Source organism: Drosophila takahashii, unplaced genomic scaffold (genome assembly GCF_030179915.1).
Source record: "Drosophila takahashii strain IR98-3 E-12201 unplaced genomic scaffold, DtakHiC1v2 scaffold_181, whole genome shotgun sequence".
In the NCBI taxonomy this organism is placed as follows: domain Eukaryota; kingdom Metazoa; phylum Arthropoda; class Insecta; order Diptera; family Drosophilidae; genus Drosophila; species Drosophila takahashii.
In genome coordinates, this window is record NW_027221679.1 from 42,621 (window position 1) to 63,681 (window position 21,061).

The window sequence follows — 21,061 nt, forward strand, 5'->3', positions numbered from 1 at the left end:
ACCAAATTTAAAACCAATATTATAAAACTCTAAGCGGTGGATCACTCGGCTCATGGGTCGATGAAGAACGCAGCAAACTGTGCGTCATCGTGTGAACTGCAGGACACATGAACATCGACATTTTGAACGCATATCGCAGTCCATGCTGTTATGTACTTTAATTAATTTTATAGTGCTGCTTGGACTACATATGGTTGAGGGTTGTAAGACTATGCTAATTAAGTTGTTTATACAAATTTTATAATAAAATTTTATAAGCATATGGTATATTATTGGATAAAAATAATTTAATTATTTTATTCATAATATTAACAAATATATGAAAAACATTATCTCACAATAGTAATTAAACTTTGAGAAAAACGAAGAGGAATATTTTCTTTTTCAATCAAATAATACTGAGAAATGTCTAGCATAAAATATTATCTAGAATTGTCTCTTATTAATGATTTGAAATATGAAAAACGTTGACAATATTATTATTCTTCGTTAATTCGTTACAAATAAATGCCATTAATATATATATACGTCAGCTTTAAACGAATTTAATAAAATGTTTTATCATTATATATAAAGAATTAATTGCAAATAAAAGTTATATACAACCTCAACTCATATGGGACTACCCCCTGAATTTAAGCATATTAATTAGGGGAGGAAAAGAAACTAACAAGGATTTTCTTAGTAGCGGCGAGCGAAAAGAAATCAGTTCAGCACTAAGTCACTTTGTCTATATGGCAAATGTGAGATGCAGTGTATGGAGCGTCAATATTCTAGTATGAGAAATTAACGATTTAAGTCCTTCTTAAATGAGGCCATTTACCCATAGAGGGTGCCAGGCCCGTATAACGTTAATGATTACTAGATGATGTTTCCAAAGAGTCGTGTTGCTTGATAGTGCAGCACTAAGTGGGTGGTAAACTCCATCTAAAACTAAATATAACCATGAGACCGATAGTAAACAAGTACCGTGAGGGAAAGTTGAAAAGAACTCTGAATAGAGAGTTAAACAGTACGTGAAACTGCTTAGAGGTTAAGCCCGATGAACCTGAATATCCGTTATGGAAAATTCATCATTAAAATTGTAATATTTAAACAATATTATGATAATAGTGTGCATTTTTTCCATATAAGGACATTGTAATCTATTAGCATACCAAATTTATCATAAAATATAACTTATAGTTTATTCAAATTAAATTGCTTGCATTTTAACACAGAATAAATGTTATTAATTTGATAAAGTGCTGATAGATTTATATGAATACAGTGCGTTAATTTTTCGGAATTATATAATGGCATGATTATCATTGATTTTTGTGTTTATTATATGCACTTGTAGGATTAACAATGCGAAAGATTCAGGATACCTTCGGGACCCGTCTTGAAACACGGACCAAGGAGTCTAACATATGTGCAAGTTATTGGGATATAAACCTAATAGCGTAATTAACTTGACTAATAATGGGATTAGTTTTTTAACTATTTATAGCTAATTAACACAATCCCGGGGCGTTCTATATAGTTATGTATAATGATATTTATATTATTTATGCCTCTAACTGGAACGTACCTTGAGCATATATGCTGTGACCCGAAAGATGGTGAACTATACTTGATCAGGTTGAAGTCAGGGGAAACCCTGATGGAAGACCGAAACAGTTCTGACGTGCAAATCGATTGTCAGAATTGAGTATAGGGGCGAAAGACCAATCGAACCATCTAGTAGCTGGTTCCTTCCGAAGTTTCCCTCAGGATAGCTGGTGCATTTTAATATTATATAAAATAATCTTATCTGGTAAAGCGAATGATTAGAGGCCTTAGGGTCGAAACGATCTTAACCTATTCTCAAACTTTAAATGGGTAAGAACCTTAACTTTCTTGATATGAAGTTTAAGGTTATGATATAATGTGCCCAGTGGGCCACTTTTGGTAAGCAGAACTGGCGCTGTGGGATGAACCAAACGTAATGTTACGGTGCCCAAATTAACAACTCATGCAGATACCATGAAAGGCGTTGGTTGCTTAAAACAGCAGGACGGTGATCATGGAAGTCGAAATCCGCTAAGGAGTGTGTAACAACTCACCTGCCGAAGCAACTAGCCCTTAAAATGGATGGCGCTTAAGTTGTATACCTATACATTACCGCTAAAGTAGATGATTTATATTACTTGTGATATAAATTTTGAAACTTTAGTGAGTAGGAAGGTACAATGGTATGCGTAGAAGTGTTTGGCGTAAGCCTGCATGGAGCTGCCATTGGTACAGATCTTGGTGGTAGTAGCAAATAATCGAATGAGACCTTGGAGGACTGAAGTGGAGAAGGGTTTCGTGTGAACAGTGGTTGATCACGAGTTAGTCGGTCCTAAGTTCAAGGCGAAAGCCGAAAATTTTCAAGTAAAACCAAAAACGCAATATATACAAATCAAGCTAATATAATATACTTGAATAATTTTGAACGAAAGGGAATACGGTTCCAATTCCGTAACCTGTTGAGTATCCGTTTGTTATTAAATATGGGCCTCGTGCTCATCCTGGCAACAGGAACGACCATAAAGAAGCCGTCGAGAGATATCGGAAGAGTTTTCTTTTCTGTTTTATAGCCGTACTACCATGGAAGTCTTTCGCAGAGAGATATGGTAGATGGGCTAGAAGAGCATGACATATACTGTTGTGTCGATATTTTCTCCTCGGACCTTGAAAATTTATGGTGGGGACACGCAAACTTCTCAACAGGCCGTACCAATATCCGCAGCTGGTCTCCAAGGTGAAGAGTCTCTAGTCGATAGAATAATGTAGGTAAGGGAAGTCGGCAAATTAGATCCGTAACTTCGGGATAAGGATTGGCTCTGAAGATTGAGATAGTCGGGCTTGATTGGGAAACAATAACATGGTTTATGTGCTCGTTCTGGGTAAATAGAGTTTCTAGCATTTATGTTAGTTACTTGTTCCCCGGATAGTTAGTTACGTAGCCAATTGTGGAACTTTCTTGCTAAAATTTTTAAGAATACTAATTGGGTCAAACCAATTAGTTCTTATTAATTATAACGATTATCAATTAACAATCAATTCAGAACTGGCACGGACTTGGGGAATCCGACTGTCTAATTAAAACAAAGCATTGTGATGGCCCTAGCGGGTGTTGACACAATGTGATTTCTGCCCAGTGCTCTGAATGTCAAAGTGAAGAAATTCAAGTAAGCGCGGGTCAACGGCGGGAGTAACTATGACTCTCTTAAGGTAGCCAAATGCCTCGTCATCTAATTAGTGACGCGCATGAATGGATTAACGAGATTCCTACTGTCCCTATCTACTATCTAGCGAAACCACAGCCAAGGGAACGGGCTTGGAATAATTAGCGGGGAAAGAAGACCCTTTTGAGCTTGACTCTAATCTGGCAGTGTAAGGAGACATAAGAGGTGTAGAATAAGTGGGAGATATTAGACTTCGGTTTGGTATCGTCAATGAAATACCACTACTCTTATTGTTTCCTTACTTACTTGATTAAATGGAACGTGTATCATTTCCTAGCCATTATACGGATATATTTATTATATCTTATGGTATTGGGTTTTGATGCAAGCTTCTTGATCAAAGTATCACGAGTTTGTTATATAATCGCAAACAAATTCTTTAATAAAACGGTGCATTTATGTATTTTTGATTTGAAAATTTGGTATAACTCCAATTACTCAGGTATGATCCAATTCAAGGACATTGCCAGGTAGGGAGTTTGACTGGGGCGGTACATCTCTCAAATAATAACGGAGGTGTCCCAAGGCCAGCTCAGTGCGGACAGAAACCACACATAGAGCAAAAGGGCAAATGCTGACTTGATCTCGGTGTTCAGTACACACAGGGACAGCAAAAGCTCGGCCTATCGATCCTTTTGGTTTAAAGAGTTTTTAACAAGAGGTGTCAGAAAAGTTACCATAGGGATAACTGGCTTGTGGCGGCCAAGCGTTCATAGCGACGTCGCTTTTTGATCCTTCGATGTCGGCTCTTCCTATCATTGTGAAGCAAAATTCACCAAGCGTTGGATTGTTCACCCATGCAAGGGAACGTGAGCTGGGTTTAGACCGTCGTGAGACAGGTTAGTTTTACCCTACTAATGACAAAACGTTGTTGCGACAGCATTCCTGCGTAGTACGAGAGGAACCGCAGGTACGGACCAATGGCACAATACTTGTTCGAGCGAACAGTGGTATGACGCTACGTCCGTTGGATTATGCCTGAACGCCTCTAAGGTCGTATCCGTGCTGGACTGCAATGATAAATAAGGGGCAATTTGCATTGTATGGCTTCTAAACCATTTAAAGTTTATAATTTACTTTATAAACGACAATGGATGTGATGCCAATGTAATTTGTAACATAGTAAATTGGGAGGATCTTCGATCACCTGATGCCGCGCTAGTTACATATAAAAGCATTATTTAATACAATGACAAAGCCTAGAATCAATTGTAAACGACTTTTGTAACAGGCAAGGTGTTGTAAGTGGTTGAGCAGCTGCCATACTGCGATCCACTGAAGCTTATCCTTTGCTTGATGATTCGATAATAAACATAAATTTAATTGTGTTTATTTTGTTTGGCTTTTTTAAGTCAGAATATATATATATATAAAATATATATATATAAAATAATAATTATATTTAAATAAATTTTATTTAAATATATTTAACAATGGTAGCCATATGTATCGTCATCCTATTAGTGACGCGTATAAAAATATTCTAAGTCCGAACATGCAAATAAGAGACATATGCAAGTATATGTACTTCTTAAGGTAGCCAACTGAATCGTCATCCTATTAGTGACGTGTATACAAATATTCTAAGTCCGAACATACAAGTAAGAGACATATGCAAGTATATGTACCTCTTAAGGTAGCCAACTGAATCGTCATCCTATTAGTGACGTGTATAAAAATATTCTAAGTCCGAACATACAAGTAAGAGACATATGCAAGTATATGTACCTCTTAAGGTAGCCAACTGAATCGTCATCCTATTAGTGACGCGTATAAAAATATTCTAAGTCCGAACATGCAAATAAGAGACATATGCAAGTATATGTACCTCTTAAGGTAGCCAACTGAATCGTCATCCTATTAGTGACGCGTATAAAAATATTCTAAGTCCGAACATGCAAATAAGAGACATATGCAAGTATATGTACCTCTTAAGGTAGCCAACTGAATCGTCATCCTATTAGTGACGTGTATAAAAATATTCTAAGTCCGAACATACAAGTAAGAGACATATGCAAGTATATGTACCTCTTAAGGTAGCCAACTGAATCGTCATCCTATTAGTGACGTGTATAAAAATATTCTAAGTCCGAACATGCAAGTAAGAGACATATGCAAGTATATGTTCCTCTTAATATAGATGATTGAATCGTCATCCTATTAGTGACGTGTATAAAAATATTCCAAGTCCAAACATGAGTTATATGGATATGAAAATAATATTAAGTTCTAGTATGGATATGAAAAAAATGAGTTATATGGATATGGGAAAAATAACAAGTTCTAGTATGGATATGAAAAAAATGAGTTATGTGGATATGGGAAAAATAATAAGTTCTAGTATGGATATGAAAAAAAAATGAGTTATATGGATATGGAAAAGAATACAGAGTTCTAGTATGGATATGGAAAAATGAGTTATATGAATATGGGAAAAATGATAAGTTCTAGTATGGATATGAAAAAATATTGAGTTATATGGATATTAAAGAAATAATAAGTTCTAGTATGGATATGGAATAAAATGAGTTATATAGATATGGCAAAAAATTTAATGTTCTAGTATGGATATGAAAAAAATTAGTTATATGAATATGGGAAAATTTATAAGTTCTAGTATGGATATGGGAAAAATAATAAGTTCTAGTATGGATATAAAAAAATATTGAGTTATATGGATATTAAAGAAATAATAAGTTCTAGTATGGATATGGAAAAAAATTAGTTATATTGATATGCTAAATAATGAGTTATATGCATATGGGAAAAATACTAAGTTGTAGTATGGATATGGGAAGAATACTGAGTTCTAGTATGGATATGGGAAAAATAATCAGTTCTAGTATGGATATGAAAAAATATTGAGTTTTATGGATATTGAAGAGATAATAAGCTCTAGTATGGATATGGAAAAAATTAATTATATTGTAATAGTAAATAATAAGTTATATGGATATAGGAAGAAAATTAGGTTCTAGTATGGATATGAAAAAAATTAGTTCTATGGATATGGGAAAAATAAAAAGTTCTGGTATGGATATGGAAAAATATTAAGTTATATGGATATTAAAGAAATAATAAGTTCTAGTATGGATATGGAATAAAATGAGTTGTAGAGATATGGCAAAAATATAATGTTCTAGTATGGATATGAAAAAAATTAGTTATATGAATATGGGAAAATTTATAAGTTCTAGTATGGATATGGGAAAAAGAATAAGTTCTAGTATGGATATGAAAAAATATTGAGTTATATGAATATTAAAGAAATAATAAGTGCTAGTATGAATATGGAAAAATATTATTTATATTGATATGGTAAATAATGATTTATATGGATATGGGATAAATACTAAATTCTAGTGTGGATATGGAAAAAACGAGTTATATGGATATGGGAAAAATAATAAGTTCAAGTATGGATATGGAAAAAAATTAGTTTAATAGTTATAGGTATGGAAAAAAAATTAATTATATAGATATAGAACAAAAAATAAGTTATATGGATATGGTGGCATCAGTACGAAATATGCCCAATTTACATACACCGGAGCCGCAGTACGATAAATACCCAATATTTAGACGTCGTGGCCAAAAACATATATAGGGAGGCAGTGCTCGCCGACCGGCCGTATTGTTCAAAATTTATGTTTATCATATTATTTTGGCAATGCTATATATAAATGATATCTTATACATATAATTCAATTATAGCGATATGGAAATACCATATTATATGTATAAAGAAAAAAAATGTATAATAAAATATACATTGACATACAAATATGGCTAGTTGTATGGATATGCCGTATTCATTATATGGATACGGCATATAGATTATATAAATATGACCAAAAAATATTTTATATTGATATGGCAAATAAAGAAATTACTTGAATATGGAAATAAAAGAAGTTATATTGATATGGAAGAAAATAATGAGTCATATAGATATGTTGGCATCAGTACGAAATATGCCCAATTTACATACACCGGGGCCGCAGTACGAAAAATACCCAATATTTAGACGTCGTGGCCAAAAACATATATAGGGAGGCAGTGCTCGCCGACCGGCCGTATTGTTCAAAATTTATGTTTATCATATTATTTTGGCAATGCTATATATAAATGATATCTTATACATATAATTCAATTATAGCGATATGGAAATACCATATTATATGTATAAAGAAAAAAAATGTATAATAAAATATACATTGACATACAAATATGGCTAGTTGTATGGATATGCCGTATTCATTATATGGATACGGCATATAGATTATATAAATATGACCAAAAAATATTTTATATTGATATGGCAAATAAAGAAATTACTTGAATATGGAAATAAAAGAAGTTATATTGATATGGAAGAAAATAATGAGTCATATAGATATGTTGGCATCAGTACGAAATATGCCCAATTTACATACACCGGGGCCGCAGTACGAAAAATACCCAATATTTAGACGTCGTGGCCAAAAACATATATAGGGAGGCAGTGCTCGCCGACCGGCCGTATTGTTCAAAATTTATGTTTATCATATTATTTTGGCAATGCTATATATAAATGATATCTTATACATATAATTCAATTATAGCGATATGGAAATACCATATTATATGTATAAAGAAAAAAAATGTATAATAAAATATACATTGACATACAAATATGGCTAGTTGTATGGATATGCCGTATTCATTATATGGATACGGCATATAGATTATATAAATATGACCAAAAAATATTTTATATTGATATGGCAAATAAAGAAATTACTTGAATATGGAAATAAAAGAAGTTATATTGATATGGAAGAAAATAATGAGTCATATAGATATGTTGGCATCAGTACGAAATATGCCCAATTTACATACACCGGGGCCGCAGTACGAAAAATACCCAATATTTAGACGTCGTGGCCAAAAACATATATAGGGAGGCAGTGCTCGCCGACCGGCCGTATTGTTCAAAATTTATGTTTATCATATTATTTTGGCAATGCTATATATAAATGATATCTTATACATATAATTCAATTATAGCGATATGGAAATACCATATTATATGTATAAAGAAAAAAAATGTATAATAAAATATACATTGACATACAAATATGGCTAGTTGTATGGATATGCCGTATTCATTATATGGATACGGCATATAGATTATATGGATATGACCAAAAAATAATTCATAAAGAAATTATATGAATATGGCAGAAATAATTGGTTATATTAATATGATCAAATAATACTTTATATAAAAAAGTGAATATCTTTGGTTGGGTGGCAAAGAGAATTAAATATGCCCGATATATAGACGTCGTGGCCAAAAACTACTATAGGGTGAAGTGCTTGTCTGTTGGTCTATATATATACATATAATATTTTATGCGTACACATTATTATTATAGATAGTTAATATCTATCGTATGGGTGGCAAACGGAATTAAATAATTTCGATATTTAGACGTCGTGGCCAAAAACTACTATAGGATGGTCAGTGGTTGTCCACCAATTAATTATTGAACAAACCATATGAATATCATATGCTGTTGTCAATATAATGTATATCAATAATAATAAAAAATAAGGATGGTACAGTAAGTAGTCCATCTACTATTGAACAAAATATATTATAATATATACTTTTGTTATCAATAGAACAACATATATTAAAATCAAAATATTATCCGTATAAATTTGTTTCTTAAATGAAATTAAGACTTGGCTACGCGGTTAATATTATAAACCCATGATAATAAGGTGAAACAGAGGTCAAGTTTCTATTATATATAGAATAACAAATTGTTTCCGACTTTTATCGTTAATCTTTGGTGGCAGGTATATATGATAATTTATATTAAATTATTATATCCCCTGTCGTTTGGGCACAGAGTATCGCTTGCCGGTACAATGTGTTTACAAAAAGCATTATAATAAAATATAATTGCAATATTAGTGATCAAAATAATTTCATATGCGCTCGGTTTTATATCATATATTACCAGAGAGTTATATGGAAAAGATAAATTTTAAATTTATCATCAAAATGCAAATGATTTAACTCAATATTTATATTGGTTAAACAAAAATTGTACATGTGTGGATACAATAATTATGTATGTTGAACAAAAATGATATTTTAGAATGAAATATGTATATATAATATAATAAAAACTTATAGAAAGAACAATATATATTGAAAATTGTGTTATAAAAAAGTTGTACTTTTTCTTTAACATCAATTATAAACTTGTTATATTAGTGGCGAAACAAGTAAAAATTAAAGAACGTATACGAATGCCATATAAAAATGGCCGTATTCGAATTAAAATAGAATTATTTCACAAAGCAAAAAAAAAATATTGAATTAAAATCAATATTTAAGAAAAACCGAACATATAAAATGGAAATAAAATCTATTATATTTATATTACTAATTTCTATTCAAAAAATATGAATGAAATATGAACGAAAACATTATTCTGGTTGATCCTGCCAGTAGTTATATGCTTGTCTCAAAGATTAAGCCATGCATGTCTAAGTACACACGAATTAAAAGTGAAACCGCAAAAGGCTCATTATATCAGTTATGGTTCCTTAGATCGTTAACAGTTACTTGGATAACTGTGGTAATTCTAGAGCTAATACATGCAATTAAAACATGAACCTTATGGGACATGTGCTTTTATTAGGCTAAAACCAAGCGATCGCAAGATCGTTATATTGGTTGAACTCTAGATAACATGCAGATCGTATGGTCTTGTACCGACGACAGATCTTTCAAATGTCTGCCCTATCAACTTTTGATGGTAGTATCTAGGACTACCATGGTTGCAACGGGTAACGGGGAATCAGGGTTCGATTCCGGAGAGGGAGCCTGAGAAACGGCTACCACATCTAAGGAAGGCAGCAGGCGCGTAAATTACCCACTCCCAGCTCGGGGAGGTAGTGACGAAAAATAACAATACAGGACTCATATCCGAGGCCCTGTAATTGGAATGAGTACACTTTAAATCCTTTAACAAGGACCAATTGGAGGGCAAGTCTGGTGCCAGCAGCCGCGGTAATTCCAGCTCCAATAGCGTATATTAAAGTTGTTGCGGTTAAAACGTTCGTAGTTGAACTTGTGCTTCATACGGGTAGTACAACTTACAATTGTGGTTAGTACTATACCTTTATGTATGTAAGCGTATTACCGGTGGAGTTCTTATATGTGTTTAAATACTTGTATTTTTTCATATGTTCCTCCTATTTAAAAACCTGCATTAGTGCTCTTAAACGAGTGTTATTGTGGGCCGGTACAATTACTTTGAACAAATTAGAGTGCTTAAAGCAGGCTTCAAATGCCTGAATATTCTGTGCATGGGATAATGAAATAAGACCTCTGTTCTGCTTTCATTGGTTTTCAGATCAAGAGGTAATGATTAATAGAAGCAGTTTGGGGGCATTAGTATTACGACGCGAGAGGTGAAATTCTTGGACCGTCGTAAGACTAACTTAAGCGAAAGCATTTGCCAAAGATGTTTTCATTAATCAAGAACGAAAGTTAGAGGTTCGAAGGCGATCAGATACCGCCCTAGTTCTAACCATAAACGATGCCAGCTAGCAATTGGGTGTAGCTACTTTTATGGCTCTCTCAGTCGCTTCCCGGGAAACCAAAGCTTTTGGGCTCCGGGGGAAGTATGGTTGCAAAGCTGAAACTTAAAGGAATTGACGGAAGGGCACCACCAGGAGTGGAGCCTGCGGCTTAATTTGACTCAACACGGGAAAACTTACCAGGTCCGAACATAAGTGTGTAAGACAGATTGATAGCTCTTTCTCGAATCTATGGGTGGTGGTGCATGGCCGTTCTTAGTTCGTGGAGTGATTTGTCTGGTTAATTCCGATAACGAACGAGACTCAAATATATTAAATAGATATCTTCAGGATTATGGTGTTGAAGCTTATATAGCCTTCATTCATGGTGGCAGTAAAATGTTTATTGTGTTTGAATGTGTTTATATAAGTGGAGCCGTACCTGTTGGTTTGTCCCATTATAAGGACACTAGCTTCTTAAATGGACAAATTGCGTCTAGCAATAATGAGATTGAGCAATAACAGGTCTGTGATGCCCTTAGATGTCCTGGGCTGCACGCGCGCTACAATGAAAGTATCAACGTGTATTTCCTAGACCGAGAGGTCCGGGTAAACCGCTGAACCACTTTCATGCTTGGGATTGTGAACTGAAACTGTTCACATGAACTTGGAATTCCCAGTAAGTGTGAGTCATTAACTCGCATTGATTACGTCCCTGCCCTTTGTACACACCGCCCGTCGCTACTACCGATTGAATTATTTAGTGAGGTCTCCGGACGTGATCACTGTGACGCCTTGTGTGTTACGGTTGTTTCGCAAAAGTTGACCGAACTTGATTATTTAGAGGAAGTAAAAGTCGTAACAAGGTTTCCGTAGGTGAACCTGCGGAAGGATCATTATTGTATAATATCCTTACCGTTAATAAAAAAATTTGTTAATACAAATTTAATACAAATTACCAATATATATATATATATACATAATAATTATAATAATAATTATACCAAAAATATGATCTTAAAAGTAAAAGATCAAATAAATTTCGAACAAGCAAATCGAAATATTGTAATAATATAATATTATTACAAATAAATTAAATAGAAACAAACATAAAATTCGAACAAGCAAATCGAATTATTAATATAATAAAATATATTTTATATATTTATTATAAACTTTTGTGTGTATATGGACCATAATATACACGCGTTGCGAGATGTATTGGCCAACTAATTTGATGATGATCATACATTGGATAATGCAACAACCTAAAATATACAATGTTGTACCTGGTTTCAGGTTAATGTTTTATATAAAATTATCAATATATATTAACAAACAAATGCCATTACAAATAATACTTTGATATATATTGTTTATATAAAACTAAGACATTTCGCAGCATTTATTTTAGGTATATAAATACATTTATTGAAGGAATTGATATATGCCAGTAAAATGGTGTATTTTTAATTTCTTTCAATAAAAACATATTTGACCAAATTTAAAACCAATATTATAAAACTCTAAGCGGTGGATCACTCGGCTCATGGGTCGATGAAGAACGCAGCAAACTGTGCGTCATCGTGTGAACTGCAGGACACATGAACATCGACATTTTGAACGCATATCGCAGTCCATGCTGTTATGTACTTTAATTAATTTTATAGTGCTGCTTGGACTACATATGGTTGAGGGTTGTAAGACTATGCTAATTAAGTTGTTTATACAAATTTTATAATAAAATTTTATAAGCATATGGTATATTATTGGATAAAAATAATTTAATTATTTTATTCATAATATTAACAAATATATGAAAAACATTATCTCACAATAGTAATTAAACTTTGAGAAAAACGAAGAGGAATATTTTCTTTTTCAATCAAATAATACTGAGAAATGTCTAGCATAAAATATTATCTAGAATTGTCTCTTATTAATGATTTGAAATATGAAAAACGTTGACAATATTATTATTCTTCGTTAATTCGTTACAAATAAATGCCATTAATATATATATACGTCAGCTTTAAACGAATTTAATAAAATGTTTTATCATTATATATAAAGAATTAATTGCAAATAAAAGTTATATACAACCTCAACTCATATGGGACTACCCCCTGAATTTAAGCATATTAATTAGGGGAGGAAAAGAAACTAACAAGGATTTTCTTAGTAGCGGCGAGCGAAAAGAAATCAGTTCAGCACTAAGTCACTTTGTCTATATGGCAAATGTGAGATGCAGTGTATGGAGCGTCAATATTCTAGTATGAGAAATTAACGATTTAAGTCCTTCTTAAATGAGGCCATTTACCCATAGAGGGTGCCAGGCCCGTATAACGTTAATGATTACTAGATGATGTTTCCAAAGAGTCGTGTTGCTTGATAGTGCAGCACTAAGTGGGTGGTAAACTCCATCTAAAACTAAATATAACCATGAGACCGATAGTAAACAAGTACCGTGAGGGAAAGTTGAAAAGAACTCTGAATAGAGAGTTAAACAGTACGTGAAACTGCTTAGAGGTTAAGCCCGATGAACCTGAATATCCGTTATGGAAAATTCATCATTAAAATTGTAATATTTAAACAATATTATGATAATAGTGTGCATTTTTTCCATATAAGGACATTGTAATCTATTAGCATACCAAATTTATCATAAAATATAACTTATAGTTTATTCAAATTAAATTGCTTGCATTTTAACACAGAATAAATGTTATTAATTTGATAAAGTGCTGATAGATTTATATGAATACAGTGCGTTAATTTTTCGGAATTATATAATGGCATGATTATCATTGATTTTTGTGTTTATTATATGCACTTGTAGGATTAACAATGCGAAAGATTCAGGATACCTTCGGGACCCGTCTTGAAACACGGACCAAGGAGTCTAACATATGTGCAAGTTATTGGGATATAAACCTAATAGCGTAATTAACTTGACTAATAATGGGATTAGTTTTTTAACTATTTATAGCTAATTAACACAATCCCGGGGCGTTCTATATAGTTATGTATAATGATATTTATATTATTTATGCCTCTAACTGGAACGTACCTTGAGCATATATGCTGTGACCCGAAAGATGGTGAACTATACTTGATCAGGTTGAAGTCAGGGGAAACCCTGATGGAAGACCGAAACAGTTCTGACGTGCAAATCGATTGTCAGAATTGAGTATAGGGGCGAAAGACCAATCGAACCATCTAGTAGCTGGTTCCTTCCGAAGTTTCCCTCAGGATAGCTGGTGCATTTTAATATTATATAAAATAATCTTATCTGGTAAAGCGAATGATTAGAGGCCTTAGGGTCGAAACGATCTTAACCTATTCTCAAACTTTAAATGGGTAAGAACCTTAACTTTCTTGATATGAAGTTTAAGGTTATGATATAATGTGCCCAGTGGGCCACTTTTGGTAAGCAGAACTGGCGCTGTGGGATGAACCAAACGTAATGTTACGGTGCCCAAATTAACAACTCATGCAGATACCATGAAAGGCGTTGGTTGCTTAAAACAGCAGGACGGTGATCATGGAAGTCGAAATCCGCTAAGGAGTGTGTAACAACTCACCTGCCGAAGCAACTAGCCCTTAAAATGGATGGCGCTTAAGTTGTATACCTATACATTACCGCTAAAGTAGATGATTTATATTACTTGTGATATAAATTTTGAAACTTTAGTGAGTAGGAAGGTACAATGGTATGCGTAGAAGTGTTTGGCGTAAGCCTGCATGGAGCTGCCATTGGTACAGATCTTGGTGGTAGTAGCAAATAATCGAATGAGACCTTGGAGGACTGAAGTGGAGAAGGGTTTCGTGTGAACAGTGGTTGATCACGAGTTAGTCGGTCCTAAGTTCAAGGCGAAAGCCGAAAATTTTCAAGTAAAACCAAAAACGCAATATATACAAATCAAGCTAATATAATATACTTGAATAATTTTGAACGAAAGGGAATACGGTTCCAATTCCGTAACCTGTTGAGTATCCGTTTGTTATTAAATATGGGCCTCGTGCTCATCCTGGCAACAGGAACGACCATAAAGAAGCCGTCGAGAGATATCGGAAGAGTTTTCTTTTCTGTTTTATAGCCGTACTACCATGGAAGTCTTTCGCAGAGAGATATGGTAGATGGGCTAGAAGAGCATGACATATACTGTTGTGTCGATATTTTCTCCTCGGACCTTGAAAATTTATGGTGGGGACACGCAAACTTCTCAACAGGCCGTACCAATATCCGCAGCTGGTCTCCAAGGTGAAGAGTCTCTAGTCGATAGAATAATGTAGGTAAGGGAAGTCGGCAAATTAGATCCGTAACTTCGGGATAAGGATTGGCTCTGAAGATTGAGATAGTCGGGCTTGATTGGGAAACAATAACATGGTTTATGTGCTCGTTCTGGGTAAATAGAGTTTCTAGCATTTATGTTAGTTACTTGTTCCCCGGATAGTTAGTTACGTAGCCAATTGTGGAACTTTCTTGCTAAAATTTTTAAGAATACTAATTGGGTCAAACCAATTAGTTCTTATTAATTATAACGATTATCAATTAACAATCAATTCAGAACTGGCACGGACTTGGGGAATCCGACTGTCTAATTAAAACAAAGCATTGTGATGGCCCTAGCGGGTGTTGACACAATGTGATTTCTGCCCAGTGCTCTGAATGTCAAAGTGAAGAAATTCAAGTAAGCGCGGGTCAACGGCGGGAGTAACTATGACTCTCTTAAGGTAGCCAAATGCCTCGTCATCTAATTAGTGACGCGCATGAATGGATTAACGAGATTCCTACTGTCCCTATCTACTATCTAGCGAAACCACAGCCAAGGGAACGGGCTTGGAATAATTAGCGGGGAAAGAAGACCCTTTTGAGCTTGACTCTAATCTGGCAGTGTAAGGAGACATAAGAGGTGTAGAATAAGTGGGAGATATTAGACTTCGGTTTGGTATCGTCAATGAAATACCACTACTCTTATTGTTTCCTTACTTACTTGATTAAATGGAACGTGTATCATTTCCTAGCCATTATACGGATATATTTATTATATCTTATGGTATTGGGTTTTGATGCAAGCTTCTTGATCAAAGTATCACGAGTTTGTTATATAATCGCAAACAAATTCTTTAATAAAACGGTGCATTTATGTATTTTGATTTGAAAATTTGGTATAACTCCAATTACTCAGGTATGATCCAATTCAAGGACATTGCCAGGTAGGGAGTTTGACTGGGGCGGTACATCTCTCAAATAATAACGGAGGTGTCCCAAGGCCAGCTCAGTGCGGACAGAAACCACACATAGAGCAAAAGGGCAAATGCTGACTTGATCTCGGTGTTCAGTACACACAGGGACAGCAAAAGCTCGGCCTATCGATCCTTTTGGTTTAAAGAGTTTTTAACAAGAGGTGTCAGAAAAGTTACCATAGGGATAACTGGCTTGTGGCGGCCAAGCGTTCATAGCGACGTCGCTTTTTGATCCTTCGATGTCGGCTCTTCCTATCATTGTGAAGCAAAATTCACCAAGCGTTGGATTGTTCACCCATGCAAGGGAACGTGAGCTGGGTTTAGACCGTCGTGAGACAGGTTAGTTTTACCCTACTAATGACAAAACGTTGTTGCGACAGCATTCCTGCGTAGTACGAGAGGAACCGCAGGTACGGACCAATGGCACAATACTTGTTCGAGCGAACAGTGGTATGACGCTACGTCCGTTGGATTATGCCTGAACGCCTCTAAGGTCGTATCCGTGCTGGACTGCAATGATAAATAAGGGGCAATTTGCATTGTATGGCTTCTAAACCATTTAAAGTTTATAATTTACTTTATAAACGACAATGGATGTGATGCCAATGTAATTTGTAACATAGTAAATTGGGAGGATCTTCGATCACCTGATGCCGCGCTAGTTACATATAAAAGCATTATTTAATACAATGACAAAGCCTAGAATCAATTGTAAACGACTTTTGTAACAGGCAAGGTGTTGTAAGTGGTTGAGCAGCTGCCATACTGCGATCCACTGAAGCTTATCCTTTGCTTGATGATTCGATAATAAACATAAATTTAATTGTGTTTATTTTGTTTGGCTTTTTTAAGTCAGAATATATATATATATAAAAATATATATATAAAATAATAATTATATTTAAATAAATTTTATTTAAATATATTTAACAATGGTAGCCATATGTATCGTCATCCTATTAGTGACGCGTATAAAAATATTCTAAGTCCGAACATGCAAATAAGAGACATATGCAAGTATATGTACTTCTTAAGGTAGCCAACTGAATCGTCATCCTATTAGTGACGTGTATACAAATATTCTAAGTCCGAACATACAAGTAAGAGACATATGCAAGTATATGTACCTCTTAAGGTAGCCAACTGAATCGTCATCCTATTAGTGACGTGTATAAAATATTCTAAGTCCGAACATACAAGTAAGAGACATATGCAAGTATATGTACCTCTTAAGGTAGCCAACTGAATCGTCATCCTATTAGTGACGTGTATAAAAATATTCTAAGTCCGAACATACAAGTAAGAGACATATGCAAGTATATGTACCTCTTAAGGTAGCCAACTGAATCGTCATCCTATTAGTGACGCGTATAAAAATATTCTAAGTCCGAACATGCAAATAAGAGACATATGCAAGTATATGTACCTCTTAAGGTAGCCAACTGAATCGTCATCCTATTAGTGACGTGTATAAAAATATTCTAAGTCCGAACATACAAGTAAGAGACATATGCAAGTATATGTACCTCTTAAGGTAGCCAACTGAATCGTCATCCTATTAGTGACGTGTATAAAAATATTCTAAGTCCGAACATACAAGTAAGAGACATATGCAAGTATATGTACCTCTTAAGGTAGCCAACTGAATCGTCATCCTATTAGTGACGTGTATAAAAATATTCCAAGTCCAAACATGAGTTATATGGATATGAAAATAATATTAAGTTCTAGTATGGATATGAAAAAAAATGAGTTATATGGATATGGGAAAAATAACAAGTTCTAGTATGGATATGAAAAAAATGAGTTATGTGGATATGGGAAAAATAATAAGTTCTAGTATGGATATGAAAAAAAAAATGAGTTATATGGATATGGAAAAGAATACAGAGTTCTAGTATGGATATGGAAAAATGAGTTATATGAATATGGGAAAATGATAAGTTCTAGTATGGATATGAAAAAATATTGAGTTATATGGATATTAAATAAATAATAAGTTCTAGTATTGATATTGAATAAAATGAGTTATATAGATATGGGAAAAAATTTAATGTTCTAGTATGGATATGAAAAAAATTAGTTATATGAATATGGGAAAATTTATAAGTTCTAGTATGGATATGGGAAAAATAATAAGTTCTAGTATGGATATAAAAAAATATTGAGTTATATGGATATTAAAGAAATAATAAGTTCTAGTATGGATATGGAAAAAAATTAGTTATATTGATATGCTAAATAATGAGTTATATGCATATGGGAAAAATACTAAGTTGTAGTATGGATATGGGAAGAATACTGAGTTCTAGTATGGATATGGGAAAAATAATCAGTTCTAGTATGGATATGAAAAAAATATTGAGTTTTATGGATATTGAAGAGATAATAAGCTCTAGTATGGATATGGAAAAAATTAATTATATTGTAATAGTAAATAATAAGTTATATGGATATAGGAAGAAAATTAGGTTCTAGTATGGATATGAAAAAAATTAGTTCTATGGATATGGGAAAATAAAAAGTTCTGGTATGGATATGGAAAAATATTAAGTTATATGGATATTAAAGAAATAATAAGTTCTAGTATGGATATGGAATAAAATGAGTTATATAGATATGGCAAAAATATAATGTTCTAGTATGGATATGAAAAAAATTAGTTATATGATATGGGAAAATTTATAAGTTCTAGTATGGATATGGGAAAAAGAATAAGTTCTAGTATGGATATGAAAAAAATATTGAGTTATATGAATATTAAAGAAATAATAAGTTCTAGTATGAATATGGAAAAATATTATTTATATTGATATGGTAAATAATGATTTATATGGATATGGGATAAATACTAAATTCTAGTGTGGATATGGAAAAAAGAGTTATATGGATATGGGAAAAATAATAAGTTCAAGTATGGATATGGAAAAAAATTAGTTTAATAGTTATAGGTATGGAAAAAAATTAATATATAGATATAGAACAAAAAATAAGTTATATGGATATGGTGGCATCAGTACGAAATATGCCCAATTTACATACACCGGAGCCGCAGTACGATAAATACCCAATATTTAGACGTCGTGGCCAAAAACATATATAGGGAGGCAGTGCTCGCCGACCGGCCGTATTGTTCAAAATTTATGTTTTTCATATTATTTTGGCAATGCTATATATAAATGATATCTTATACATATAATTCAATTATAGCGATATGGAAATACCATATTATATGTATAAAGAAAAAAAATGTATAATAAAATATACATTGACATACAAATATGGCTAGTTGTATGGATATGCCGTATTCATTATATGGATACGGCATATAGATTATATAAATATGACCAAAAAATATTTTATATTGATATGGCAAATAAAGAAATTACTTGAATATGGAAATAAAAGAAGTTATATTGATATGGAAGAAAATAATGAGTCATATAGATATGTTGGCATCAGTACGAAATATGCCCAATTTACATACACCGGGGCCGCAGTACGAAAAATACCCAATATTTAGACGTCGTGGCCAAAAACATATATAGGGAGGCAGTGCTCGCCGACCGGCCGTATTGTTCAAAATTTATGTTTATCATATTATTTTGGCAATGCTATATATAAATGATATCTTATACATATAATTCAATTATAGCGATATGGAAATACCATATTATATGTATAAAGAAAAAAAAATGTATAATAAAATATACATTGACATACAAATATGGCTAGTTGTATGGATATGCCGTATTCATTATATGGATACGGCATATAGATTATATAAATATGACCAAAAAATATTTTATATTGATATGGCAAATAAAGAAATTACTTGAATATGGAAATAAAAGAAGTTATATTGATATGGAAGAAAATAATGAGTCATATAGATATGTTGGCATCAGTACGAAATATGCCCAATTTACATACACCGGGGCCGCAGTACGAAAAATACCCAATATTTAGACGTCGTGGCCAAAAACATATATAGGGAGGCAGTGCTCGCCGACCGGCCGTATTGTTCAAAATTTATGTTTATCATATTATTTTGGCAATGCTATATATAAATGATATCTTATACATATAATTCAATTATAGCGATATGGAAATACCATATTATATGTATAAAGAAAAAAAATGTATAATAAAATATACATTGACATACAAATATGGCTAGTTGTATGGATATGCCGTATTCATTATATGGATACGGCATATAGATTATATAAATATGACCAAAAAATATTTTATATTGATATGGCAAATAAAGAAATTACTTGAATATGGAAATAAAAGAAGTTATATTGATATGGAAGAAAATAATGAGTCATATAGATATGTTGGCATCAGTACGAAATATGCCCAATTTACATACACCGGGGCCGCAGTACGAAAAATACCCAATATTTAGACGTCGTGGCCAAAAACATATATAGGGAGGCAGTGCTCGCCGACCGGCCGTATTGTTCAAAATTTATGTTTATCATATTATTTTGGCAATGCTATATATAAATGATATCTTATACATATAATTCAATTATAGCGATATGGAAATACCATATTATATGTATAAAGAAAAAAAATGTATAATAAAATATACATTGACATACAAATATGGCTAGTTGTATGGATATGCCGTATTCATTATATGGATACGGCATATAGATTATATGGATATGACCAAAAAATAATTCATAAAGAAATTATATGAATATGGCAGAAATAATTGGTTATATTAATATGATCAAATAATACTTTATATAAAAAAGTGAATATCTTTGGTTGGGTGGCAAAGAGAATTAAATATGCCCGATATATAGACGTCGTGGCCAAAAACTACTATAGGGTGAAGTGCTTGTCTGTTGGTCTATATATATACATATAATATTTTATGTGTACACATTATTATTATAGATAGTTAATATCTATCGTATGGGTGGCAAACGGAATTAAATAATTTCGATATT

At 33.0% G+C, this 21,061-nt stretch overlaps 5 non-coding genes across 5 annotated transcripts; all 5 read left to right on the plus strand.

Moving 5' to 3' along the window:
• The first annotated feature begins 25 nt into the window (after window positions 1-25).
• Window positions 26-204, plus strand: LOC138914342 (5.8S ribosomal RNA). The gene has a single exon (XR_011420198.1). It is a non-coding gene; the product is annotated as a 5.8S ribosomal RNA (ribosomal RNA).
• A 398-nt stretch (window positions 205-602) lies between these two features.
• LOC138914338 (large subunit ribosomal RNA) lies at window positions 603-4,559 on the plus strand. Its single transcript, XR_011420194.1, has one exon. It is a non-coding gene; the product is annotated as a large subunit ribosomal RNA (ribosomal RNA).
• Window positions 4,560-9,745: 5,186 nt separating this feature from the next.
• LOC138914332 (small subunit ribosomal RNA) lies at window positions 9,746-11,740 on the plus strand. Its single transcript, XR_011420188.1, has one exon. It is a non-coding gene; the product is annotated as a small subunit ribosomal RNA (ribosomal RNA).
• A 623-nt stretch (window positions 11,741-12,363) lies between these two features.
• LOC138914343 (5.8S ribosomal RNA) lies at window positions 12,364-12,542 on the plus strand. Its single transcript, XR_011420199.1, has one exon. It is a non-coding gene; the product is annotated as a 5.8S ribosomal RNA (ribosomal RNA).
• A 398-nt stretch (window positions 12,543-12,940) lies between these two features.
• LOC138914335 (large subunit ribosomal RNA) lies at window positions 12,941-16,896 on the plus strand. Its single transcript, XR_011420191.1, has one exon. It is a non-coding gene; the product is annotated as a large subunit ribosomal RNA (ribosomal RNA).
• Window positions 16,897-21,061: the final 4,165 nt, after the last annotated feature.